Source organism: Schistocerca serialis, chromosome 1 (assembly GCF_023864345.2).
Source record: "Schistocerca serialis cubense isolate TAMUIC-IGC-003099 chromosome 1, iqSchSeri2.2, whole genome shotgun sequence".
NCBI classification, from domain to species: Eukaryota; Metazoa; Arthropoda; class Insecta; order Orthoptera; family Acrididae; genus Schistocerca; species Schistocerca serialis.
In genome coordinates this window covers 948,671,837-948,684,353 of record NC_064638.1, presented here as the reverse complement: position 1 = coordinate 948,684,353, position 12,517 = coordinate 948,671,837, and the positions used below count along the sequence as shown (strand labels likewise).

The 12,517-nt window shown below is 42.6% G+C and overlaps 1 pseudogene; it reads right to left on the bottom strand.

Annotated features, from left to right (window-relative positions):
• Window positions 1-4,413: 4,413 nt before the first annotated feature.
• Window positions 4,414-4,531, bottom strand: LOC126427033 (5S ribosomal RNA; annotated as a pseudogene).
• Between the last annotated feature and the right edge of the window lie 7,986 nt (window positions 4,532-12,517).

Below are 12,517 nucleotides of genomic sequence, written 5' to 3'. Positions count from 1 at the left end.
TGACGGATGAAGTAGTGAAGGCAGCAGAGGTTCAAGTAGGTGAAAAGACGAGAGCTAGTAGAAATCCTTGGATAACAGAAGAAATATTGAATTTAATTGATGAAAGGAGAAAATATAAAAATGCAGTAAATGAAGTAGGCAAAAAGGAGTACAAACGTCTCAAAAATGAGATCGACAGTAAGTGCAAAATGGCAAAGCAGGGATGGCTAGAAGACAAATGTAAGGATGTAGAGGCTTATCTCAGTAGGGGTAAGATAGATACTGCCTACAGGAAAATTAAAGAGACCTTTGGAGAAAAGAGAACCACTTGTATGAATATCAAGAGCTCAGATGGAAACCCAATTCTAAGCAAAGAAGGGAAAGCAGAAAGGTGGAAGGAGTATATAGAGGGTCTATACAAGGGCAATGTATTTGAGGACAATATTATGGAAATGGAAGAGGATGTAGATGAAGATGAAATGGGAGATATGATACTGCGTGAAGAGTTTGAGAGAGCACTGAAAGACCTGAGTCAAAACAAGGCCCTGGGAGTAGATAACATTTCATTAGAACTACTGACAGCCTTGGGAGAGCCAGTCCTGACAAAACTCTACCATCTGGTGAGCAAGATGTATGAGACAGGCGAAATAAATGGTTCAAATGGCTTTGAGCACTATGGGACTTAACATCTGAGGTCATCAGTCCCCTAGAACGTAGAACTACTTAAACCTAACTAACTTAAGGACATCACACACATCCATATCCAAAGTTGGATTCGAACCTGCGACCGTAGCGGTCGCGCGGTTCCAGACTGTAGCGCCCAGAACCGCTTGGCCACTTCGGCCGGCCAGGCGAAATACCCTCAGACTTCAAGAAGAATATAATATTTCCAATCCCAAAGAAAGCAGGTGTTGACAGATGTGAAAATTATCGAACTATCAGTTTAATAAATCACGGCTGCAAAATACTAACGCGAATTCTTTACAGACGAATGGAAAAACTAGTAGAAGCCGACCTCGGGGAAGATCAGTTTGGATTCCGTAGAAATATTGGAACACGTGAGGCAATACTGACCCTACGACTTAACTTGGAAGCTAGATTAAGGAAAGGCAAACCAACGTTTCTAGCATTTGTAGACTTAGAGAAAGCTTTTGACAATGTTGACTGGAATACTCTCTTTCAGATTCTGAAGGTGGCAGGGGTAAAATACAGGGAACGAAAGGCTATTTACAATTTGTACAGAAACCAAATGGCAGTTATAAGGGTCGAGGGACATGAAAGGGAAGCAGTGGTTGGGAAGAGAGTGATACAGAGTTGTAGCCTCTCCCCGATGTTATTCAATCTGTATATTGAGCAAGCAGTGAAGGAAACAAAAGAAAAATTCGGAGTAGGTATTAAAATCGATGGAGAAGAAATAAAAACCTTGTGGTTCGCGATGACATTGTAGAGCAGTTGAACGGAATGGATGGTGTCTTGATGGGAGGATATAAGATGAACATCAACAAAAGCATAACGAGGATAATGGAATGTAGTCGAATTAAGTCGGGAGATGCGGAGGGTACTAGATTAGGAAATGAGACACTTAAAGTAGTGAAGGAGTTTTGCTACTTGGGGAGCAAAATAACTGATGATGGTCGAAGTAGAGAGGATATAAAATGTAGACTGGCAATGGGAAGGAAAGTGTTTCTGAAGAAGAGAAATTTGTTAACATCGAGTATAGATTTAAATGTCAGGAAGTCATTTCTGAAAGTATTTGTAAGGAGTGTGGTCATGTATGGAGGTGAAACATGGACGATAAATAGTTTGGACAAGAAGGGAATAGAAGCTTTCGAAATGTGGTGCTACAGAAGAATGCTGAAAATTAGATGGGTAGATCACATAACTAATGAGGAGATATTGAATAGGATTGGGGAGAAGAGAAGTTTGTGGCACAACTTGACAAAAAGAAGGGATCGATTGCTAGGACATGTTCTGAGGCATCAAGGGATCACCAATTTAGCATTGGAGGGCAGCGTGGAGGGTAAAAATCGTAGAGGGAGACCAAGAGATGAATACACCAAGCAGATTCAGAAGGATGTAGGTTGTAGTAGGTACTGGGAGACGAAGAAGCTTGCACAGGATAGAGTAGCATGGAGAGCTGCATCAAACCAGTCTCAGGACTAAAGACCACAACAACAAACAACATATACAAGATACATGCGCTTTTTTTCTAGATGCTTGGGACTTTGTGCGGTGAGAGATCTACTATAAATGCAAGCTAAGTAAGGGGCCAATGCCGTAGGGAAGTTTTTGTAAAACCGTAATGTGGTTCCTTCTGGATCAGGCGACTTATTTGTTTTCAACTCTTTCACTTGCTTCTGCTTCTCTTCTGTCTCCATCCGTCTTACTGGGTGTGTTTGAGAGATATTTAAGAGTTTCATTTACAGTTCTGAATGTTTATGATGGAGAATGATCTCCTTGCAACTGTCTTAATCTTATCAGTTGTACTTTCTGCCAAACAGCCTTCCACACTACGATAACTCTGCTTTTTGTTGAGATGCTGGTACACACTGAACTGACTTCGAGGTAGTATGCACCCTACATACTCTCAGACTATGCGAACTTATGCACGTAAACTTCAATGTATGGATTTCCTGACAATTCCAAATTTTTTTCAGTATCATGAACTTTTGCATCTAACATTTCGATTCACCTCATAATGGTTCCAAGCGCATCTGATATTGTTCTCTTCTCGAACACTTATAGCCTTAAGTCTTTCAGTGAACAATGTAACCAAGCTAGAATAGGTTTTGAGAGGTTTGTTGATGATCTGAATTTTCATATAATGATGTTTAAGTTTTTCGTTGAGAGTCTGAATCTTTTGAATTTTCGTTTTATATCTTTCGGTAGTATCTCTGAATGCTACAGTTCTCCCAGACTGGGTTTTCATAAGTTCGTTGATCATTATCATTCCCGTAAAATGACATTTCAGGCTCTCGATGATAAGTTCAGTTTTTCCATCAATGTGCAAACGGCGGTTTGGTCTGTGCATCAGATCCTCAGAATGAATGCATGAGAGTGTGCAAATTTGTCCACGCTGAAATACATATGGATGTAATAACATATTTTTTAATTTATAAATATATGTTGGTTTCTCAATGTAACATATCGACCATTATCTTTTAAAAAGAAACTCTCGAAAATCTCTTTTATATCACCCATCATTCAATTTTCTTGCTCTATCAAGAACCAAAAATATATGCTGTTTGTGTGATTCGAGCAAACTCTGCGTAATAACTTCTTGTCAGTTGCTACATATGCTTTATAAATGTTTTTTTAAAGTTTATATTGTCTTATTTGAAAATGATGATAAGGTGTGCATTATCCCTTACCAGCTGCTTCGAAATTTTGACGTGCGAATCGAGTGATGTTGCTGGGGTTTACAGGCATACGTAATGACATTCCAGTGAACAAAGTTTCATGCTTTTACTACACTGAAATATTTAAACAGAAAACTCATGCGTTGAAACCCCAGTCAGCCTTACAAGAGAATCGATAAAACAATTTTATCACACATTGTTTTTTAATACAACTTTTAAGTTGAATGAGCAGCGAAAATTTGAATTTCAACTTATACCTTTAAGAGACAATAATATTAAGACAGTAGTTAATGAACCAGCATGACATAAAAGTACTTGGAGTCAGCTAAAACAACTTTCAAATCATGTACTGGTTCACCTTCCTGCATTTAGAATAAACAATTTCAAAACACCCACAGATAATCTTTACATAAAAAACAAATCCAATCAACTAACATGGCAGACAGAAATCGCACAAATCTCACTAGCAATTAACAAGAAACCAGCATTACATAAGTGTACTCGGAATGAAAAAAAACCTTCAAATTATGTAATGGGTGCACCTTCCTGCATTTATAATAATTTTAAAGCGCCCACAGATAACCTTTACATAAAGAACAAATTCCATTAACTAACATGGCAGATAGAAATCGATCACATATCACTAGAAATTAACAAGAAAGATTTAAATTTACACACTGAGTTCGCCGTCCTGCATTTCAGAATAAACAATATTAAAATGACCACAGGTAACCCTTACACAATAGACAACCCCATTACTACGTTGAACTGATAGCTCACATGTTGATATTACCCATATATAGCCCTCCTTCGAAAATGTGAACTACACTTTTTTCAACAATAATAACAGGATACACAGTACTCAAAACTAAACTCCTCCCGAAAAGGCCATGAAGGGCCAACGGTACCGACCGACCGCCGTGTCAGCCTACAGGCGTCACTGGATGCAGAAATGGAGGGGTATGTGGTCAGCACACAGCTCTCCCGGCCGTATTTCAGTTTCCGATACCGGAGCCGCTACTTCTCACTCAAGTAGCTTCTCAGTTTGCCTCAGAAGGGCTGAGTGCAATCCGCTTGCCAACAGCGCTCGGCAGACCAGATGGTCACCCATCCAAGTGCTAGCGCAGCCCGACAACGCTTAACTTCGGTGATCTGACGGGAACCGGTGTTACCACTGCGGCAAGGCCGTTGGCACACATTACTCAGCATAATGTAATAAATGATTCTTGTTAAGACAAGCACGTGCATCCAAACCCACGTGGACCCAATACAATAACCACGATGCGCACAAATAACGTACTTCAATACAACCAAGTCATTCAATCGTCTGAGCAGTGAATACGCCTTTACCAGCTGTAACAGCTACACGAGGCCACGTAGGCTAACAGCTGCAAACGGCCATCTCGACCATCACCATCTTTTTTTATGAGGCTGTTCAACATATCTCAGAGTCCACAATCCGACGAATGGCGGTATGCACCAGTTCCAGTGGGCCCCTTCGTGAAAGTCTTCTTGGCCATTCTATCCAACAACAGCTTGCCAACGGCCTGGAACCTCCGGTTGAGACCGTGTGCCCCGACCAGCCCAATGGATCACCAGGGCAAGGACTGCAGCCATTCTTCATCAGCCGTCTCTGTCGCAGCGAGAAGTTTCCGTCGTCCCCCTCCGGAAGGTTCTGCCCGTACGCCGCCAACAGCTCGGACGCGGCCGATCCCGGTACGTCCTCTGCCATTACGGCAGTAGTTCAAGGTGGCGGCCGCTGGCACCGGAAACGAACCGTCACAGAAATCCTAGAGTATGTATGGATTAGATAAAAGACATCGTCTCCATATGACTACCAGAACAAAAGTATTTCTATATTTGTTCGTGATTTTCTACCGCAACAGCCAAATACAATCGCAATGTTTGGCTTTACCCTCTCTGGTGGCAGGATATTGCCGCTTTTGCTGAATGTTGCGTATGTTACTCCATCAATGCCATGCATAATCTCCTGTGATATCGATATTTGGACTGGAATAATATTTTTGAAATACATACACATTGTTGAAGGGAATCTCATCAAGGTGTGTGAACAATGACATAATAACATCGTCTTGCCACTGTCTAATAGACCAACAATTATCAATCGTATATTATCAGAAAGGAATGTTCCATTCTTCTTCTTCTTCTAGTTTTCAGTAGTATTGTAAGATCAGTCAGCTACTATAAAGTTCTTGTGACGAGCGTGTTTCGTGCACTCAGTCACGGTGATAACTGTATATTTACACTAGCACGAAAGGGTCTTTACAGAGAAAAAACGCTTGCATGTGGCTCTTACACTTCTTGTTTATAAAATCTTACATTTAGTTGTATATACGAACATGCTTAAATAAGAACGTAGTTCTGCACCTACACGGGGCTTGGTGGGTTCGTAAATATTTTCGTGTATTGATGCAACACATGAGTCATGAAGTTGAGCAATGATTTATTCTAGTGGATGTAGAGCTTGGTACCCTACCGCTAACAAATTGGTCGATATTTTCTCATAGTGTCTATATGTACATGGTTTCTAGCTTAGGTATTAGTAAAGATGATGCTGTATCTCGAAACTGGTACACATTAAATTTTTAAATGTTTCTTCTTGCAGATGAGAGCACTCTCCATGGTTAAAAAGTTGAAGCAGTCATGGTAAGTCCACTGCGGAAATGGTATGACCACCTAATATCACTGAGCGAGTTTGACCACTTTTACTTGTAACACTATTATCAATATTACCTATTGAGCCGTGCGTGGTTCTTGTTCACGCCATCATGTATTTTGATCCTTCTTTTTAACGTACTTCCATCTCACTACGTTAATTTAAATTACTACTGTCACCGAGTTGCTGCTTTGCCTGACCGTGAGCGGCCTTAGCAGCGCGTATCGATATGTCCCCTCTCGTAGTATCTTTGCTCGAATGCTATTACTTCCCGCTCGTTGTCTGTTGTAAGTTGGTTGGTCGCAGTTCGGGTTGCGAGTTCAGGTCTGCCAGTCAGTGGGAACACGTGTGGAGCGCAGTCCGGACCTGCCAGTCGGGGAGTTGCAATGCGGCACTAGTGCAGTCGGGTTGGACCAGCAGTGAGCTCTGCGTCGACATGGCTCGCCCGACCATTGTCGCCACGCATCACTTGAGCCGGGCCACGGTCTTGGTGGATCGTCGGTCGGTCGTCCTACCGGACGACGCGTTTTGGCTCGCCGATCGTTCATGAGTCGGCTCTGTGTGTGTGCATCGGTTCCCGATTTGTCTTCGTGCGTGCTTAGTTACTGTTGGGTATCATTCAAGTCTTCGTGCAAGTGTTTGACAGGTTGTGTGTGTAGTTGGCGTTATTTCCTTGACAAGTTATCTTAAATGTTGTCGGCGTACTGCCTCTGAGAGGTCGGTCGTCTCATCGGACGACGTGTAACTGGTTCTCAGAGCGCTTTTGGGCCCCTTCAATTACCATCTTGTGGAACTTGGGTCGCCCCTTTCCTGGTGCAGGGATGTCGTTTAGCCAGTGGGCGTGTTTCCTCTGCATGGTTGGGTCCGAGCTAGTATTTCCGCCGTCGTGTGTCTGGAAGTGAGTGAGAGACGCACCGGCAGTGCAGTCGCGACGGAGCAGCATTCGTGACGGACCAGTAGGCAGTCGGTCGGTTGTTGCGGACGAGGGAAGTTATCTCCGCGCGGTGCAGTCGGCTGGGGCCGCTGGCAGTCCCTGCGCAGTGTCGGAGCGTCTGTGGAGCTGTCCGATCGCTACGAGCTTCGTGGTTCATCGACCCAGGACGTCCATTCATGTTGTGGTTCGTTTCGGTGGTTCGCTGTTGCGGAGGTTTTCCTGTGAGCAACACAGAGTGTTTGCACATATTTGATTGTGAATAATTACGTCCGTAACATTTGGTATTTGAGTTTTCATGTACTGATTGACGGGAAGTAAGTCGTTGTGTCGGTCGATCCGTGGCTGCCCCCCCCCTCCCCCCCTGGTTGGGTTCCGACGGATCAAGTATAGTTGGGCTCACCACCTGTCTCACCTAAGTGAACGAGTGCAGACCGACCTCCCTGGAGGCCTTCTGAGTGCCACCAGTGTTTTAATATGTGTTGTTAGCTATTTTAAATTTTAGGCTTATGGTTATTTGTTTTGTTTCTTAAAATGTTGCAGAATTAATTTTTAAATTTATTTTTCAAGCTTAAACACTGCGGCCTTCTGCCTTTAAAGATTGTGGAATATATTTTAAAATTTTGAAGTTTAATTGTGGCCCTCTGCCATTGGTATTGCACCTTGCATATGTTGCTTCTTTAAATTATTTTATTGCTATCTTAACTGGATTTTTATCTTGTTGATTTATAAGGTTTCTAGTTGTTAAACATGATGACCTTCTGCCTTTAAAGGTCTATGGTAATATATTCTGAAGTTTTGAAAATTAATTGTGGTCTTCAGTCATTTGTGCTGCAGTTTGCGTATGTTGCATTTCTGAATTATTTTATCGCTATATTAATTGGATTTTTATCTTGTTAAGTTTTCTTGTTGAAGGCCTTCAGCGTGAAAGAGTTGCATTCAGTAAAGATTCGGCTCTGTGCCGCTTTTGTTGTAAAGGTTATTAAATCACAATAAATGACAAGTAGAAGCAGAAACTGACCTCAACCCTTGGCCCTTTCCACAATCCTCTTACCTCTCCTGCCCAGCGGGTTTAGTGGGCGTTTCACCTATAACTGTCTTATCCTCTTTGTCTGTTTTTACTTAATGTGACTTCTGTATAACCATGCACTCTGATGTAATATTTATGTAAATGTTTTACTCATGATTTATGATCATTTATGTAATTGTAATTAATCTATGGATGTAGTTTCAAAAGTGACATACTGTACAAGAAAGCCATTGTTAGAACTTTACTTGTAATACTGGTTCATGCATAGGCAAAGTAGGTTTGTAATCATGTAAAACTTGAAGGGAAATCCCTCCGCAATGAAAATGGCTAGGTGGCGGTTTTAACTGCAAGGCTCCTTTGTGGCAAGAGTCAGTCGCCGACTAACAGCCAAAGCTCTCAAATCTTGTGAACTGAACGGGGCAAGAAGAACAGCAACACTGTGCACAGAATGAGATTTTCACTCTGCAGCGGAGTGTGCGCTGATATGAAACTTCCTTGCAGATTAAAACTGTGTGCCGGACCGAGACTCGAACTCGGGACCTCTGCCTTTCGCGGGCAAGTGCTCTACCAACTGAGCTACGCAAGCACGACAGACGCCCCGTCCTCACAGCTTTACTTCTGCCAGTCTCTCGTCTGCTACCTTCCAAACTTTACAGAACCTCTCCTGCGAACCTTGCAGAACTAGCACTCCTGAAAGAAAGGATATTGCAGGAGAGCTTCTGTAAAGTTTGGAAGGTAGGAGACGAGATACTGGCAGAAGTAAAGCTGTGAGGACGGGGCGTGAGTCGTGCTTGGGTAGCTCAGTTGGTAGAGCACTTGCCCGCGAAAGGCAAAGGTATCGAGTTCGAGTCTCGGTCCGGCACACAGTTTTGATCTGCCAGGAAGTTTCAAGACTCTGCACGTTTATAAACTTTAAATATACATTTGAAGTAAATATGAATGGGGAGAAATAAACTGCAATAGAATTTTGAAAGCAATATTATTTAATTAAATGCGAAGTCTCGTCTTTTATAGGTGGTAGGTGCACACCTGCCTCCAAAGTACTGATGCAATCTAGGTTATCAATTACAGTGGTGGTCACGTTGAGGCCATCTTGGATTGTAACATTATAGTTCCAGCATCTAAACCCTTTGATCTCTGGAGAGGCGTGTGGGGGATGTGGATGAATAACATCCTATAAGAGCCAGTGAATTTTAGACAGCGATTTTTTACGCCACTTTCAGGTGAAATCTGGTGACTGCACCTGTGAACATTAGGTACACAGTGGAACAGTCGATGACTAAGAACCCACCAGGACTACGGAATTTAAAACAGGCGCTCGCCACAGGTGACTGTGACATTCAATACACAATAGCTGTTGACCGTTGCTGCAGATTTCAATGCTGGCCCATCAACAAGTGTCAGCCTGCTAACCATACTCGTGTATCCTTGATGACTGCACGACAAAAAGCTTTACGCCTCGCCTGGACCCGTCAACACCGATATTGGACTTTGATGACTGAAAACATGTTGCTTGGTCGGACGAGTCTCGTTTCAAATTCTATGGACGTGTATTAGTGGGGAGACACCCTAATGAATCCGCGGTCCCTACGTGTCAGCAGAGGAGTGTTCAAGCTGGAGGTTCTGTAATGATGTGGGGCGCGTGCAGTTGGAGTGATGTGGGACCCCTGATAACATCTAGATAGATCTCTGACGGGTGACACATACGTAAGCATCCTGTCTGATCTCCTACATCCATTCATATCAATTTGCGTTCCGACGGGCTTGGGTAATTCCATCAGGACAATGCGACACTCTACACGTCCAGAATTGCTACAGAGTGGCTCCAGGAACACCTTTCTGGGTTTAAACACTTCCGCTGGCCACCAAATTCCGCAGACATGAACATTATTGAGCATATTTGGGATGTCTTGCAACGTGCTGTTCAGGAGAGATCTCCACCCCTCGTACTCTTTCGGGGTTTACGGGCAGCTCTGCAGGATTCATGGCGTCAACTTCCTCCAGCACTCCTTCAGACATTAGTCGAGTCCATGCCACGTCGTGTTGCGGCATTTATGTGCGCTCGCGGGAGCCCTAAACGATGTTAGGCTGGTGCACCAGTTTCTTTGGCACTTCGGTGTATGTAGGTGAGTTTTCGAGTATCACAATTTGACGTATTACAGTGATTGAGACACAAATTATTTACGCCGTCAAGGGACCGTAGACAATATTAGACATAAATTTCACCTCGATTCCTCAAATGGTTCAAATGGCTCTGAGCACTATGCGACTAAACTTCTGAGGTCATCAGTCGCCTAGAACTTAGAACTAATTAAACCTAACTAACCTAAGGACATCACACACATCCATGCCCGAGGCAGGATTCGAACCTGCGACCGTAGCGGTCGCTCGGCTCCAGACTGTAGCGCCTAGAACTGCACGGCCACTCCGGCCGGCTCGATTCCTCAACCTGTCCGTGAAAAAAATGGGTCTCACCATATTGATAGACAACAACAACAACAACAACAGAAATGTGATATGATTACAAATTAACAATTTTCGCTACTTTCCTTTATCTGTACTTTGAAATCGTGCTTCTCGTCAAATTTTATGTCTCTTTCAGCGGGAAGAGACTACAGGTTCTGATGAGTTAATTTGTGAGTATAGAAATATCTGACATAAATTGCCATACATTTTAATTGCACTGACTGTAGACCTTAGTATGTGACATAAATTTCGACTTGATAGCTTTCCTGAATAAAATGGATCTTAATAGTATAACTCACACGCTACGGTCGCAGCTTCGAATCCTGCCTCGGGCATGGATGTGTGTGATGTCCTTAGGTTAGTTAGGTTTAAGTAGTTCTAAGTTCTAGGGGACTGATGACCTCAGAAGTTAAGTCCCATAGTGCTCAGAACCATTTGAACCAAGTATAACTCACAGACAACAGACAGACACACCGAGCGAGGTGGCGCAGTGGTTAGACACTGGACTCGCATTCGGGAGGACGACGGTTCAATCCCGCGTCCGGCCATCCTGATTTAGGTTTTCCGTGATATCCCTAAATCACTCCAGGCAAATGCCGGGATAGTTCCTCTGAAAGGGCACGGCCGACTTCCTTCCCCATCCTTCCCTAATCCGATGAGACCGATGACCTCGCTGTCTGGTCTCCTTCCCCAAACATCCCAACCCCAACAGACAGACAAACGGACGGAAAACGAGGTTTTCCTATAAAGGTTCCTTTCTTACCGATTGATGACAGAACCCCAAGAACATATTCATTGAACTCTGTGATACATCAATATACACGATCCAGCTTTGGAAATCTCTTTCTCTCTAGCATGTACCAGAAAACAGATAAGCACAAGCACAGTGGAATTAGCTACAGTGATTAGCTTAAAATGTTACTATTTAAGTGTCCAGGTATCATTAGTTCCAACGAACTGGAGCTTAAAGATAAATATTTTGTGTAGATAAAATATGTTTTAATTTTCTTTTGAACAATTTTTTTATATCATCCTGAACACTACGGTGTTGTATCACGTCTTAGTCCGTAACGTTGTCTTCCTCAGTTATGACTTGAAGCTGTTAACAAAACTCTTACATTGTCTGTGTGACTTCTTCTCCTCGAAAACGATAGCATACTCCAATGTTTAAGGGAATGTGTAGTTCAAGAAGAGATAGATGCAAATGATTATATTAAAGTGGTGGGCCTATATCTTTCTAAAACATAATAATCTGGATACAATATAGATTTCTACAGAGCGTTTATAAAATAGTAGACGATACTTAGGTATCGAATCCCTTATGAACCAATGATAAGAAATGTGTTTTTGAACTTGAGTCCAGAAATGTTAAGTTACACAATTATGAGAGAGTCATTTCTGGCTACTGATTCTTCAGTGCAACAGTCCTGTTTTTCAAGTATATTATTAAATTACTTGTATGACATAACTCTAGCAGTTAGTCGGGGACTGTACATACTTTAGGTATGACGACGCACCTGTACAGTTCAGTGTACCTACGGAAGCCCACATCAATGCAGTCTAGCTTAGTCGTTCGATACGTAGCGATGGACCAATCCATACATTCCGACGGTCACTTGTCTTGAAGGCTTTCATTCTCTGAGTTACATACGCCGTTGAGATAAAAACTGTCAGTGACAAAACATTTTTCGTTAGGAACGTCGTGCAAGCGCTTGGTAGAGTTTGTACTACTGTTATGATAGGGGTGTTCGAATGTTTTCGTAACTTACTGCAGCGGCAAGCTGAATCTTGTATCTAGGATATTTAGAGTGCTTTGTGTGAGCTGCTGTGAAGTTTTTAGAAAGTAGTAAATGACGAGGACAGTGAACTGTCACTTCCAGCATTATTACTTGAAAGTGAAGTATTTTAGGATCCATGCTGATATACGACATTTGTCTTATGGCTACTGGAGGAAGAACCAGACATTTAAATATTGCCCACCGTTTTCAGTACATTCTGTTTCACGGAAATGTATCTGCTAATTCAATCGCTTGAAGAATGAGGGGAGTAAAACGGACTTCCCTTTCTTTCAAGAC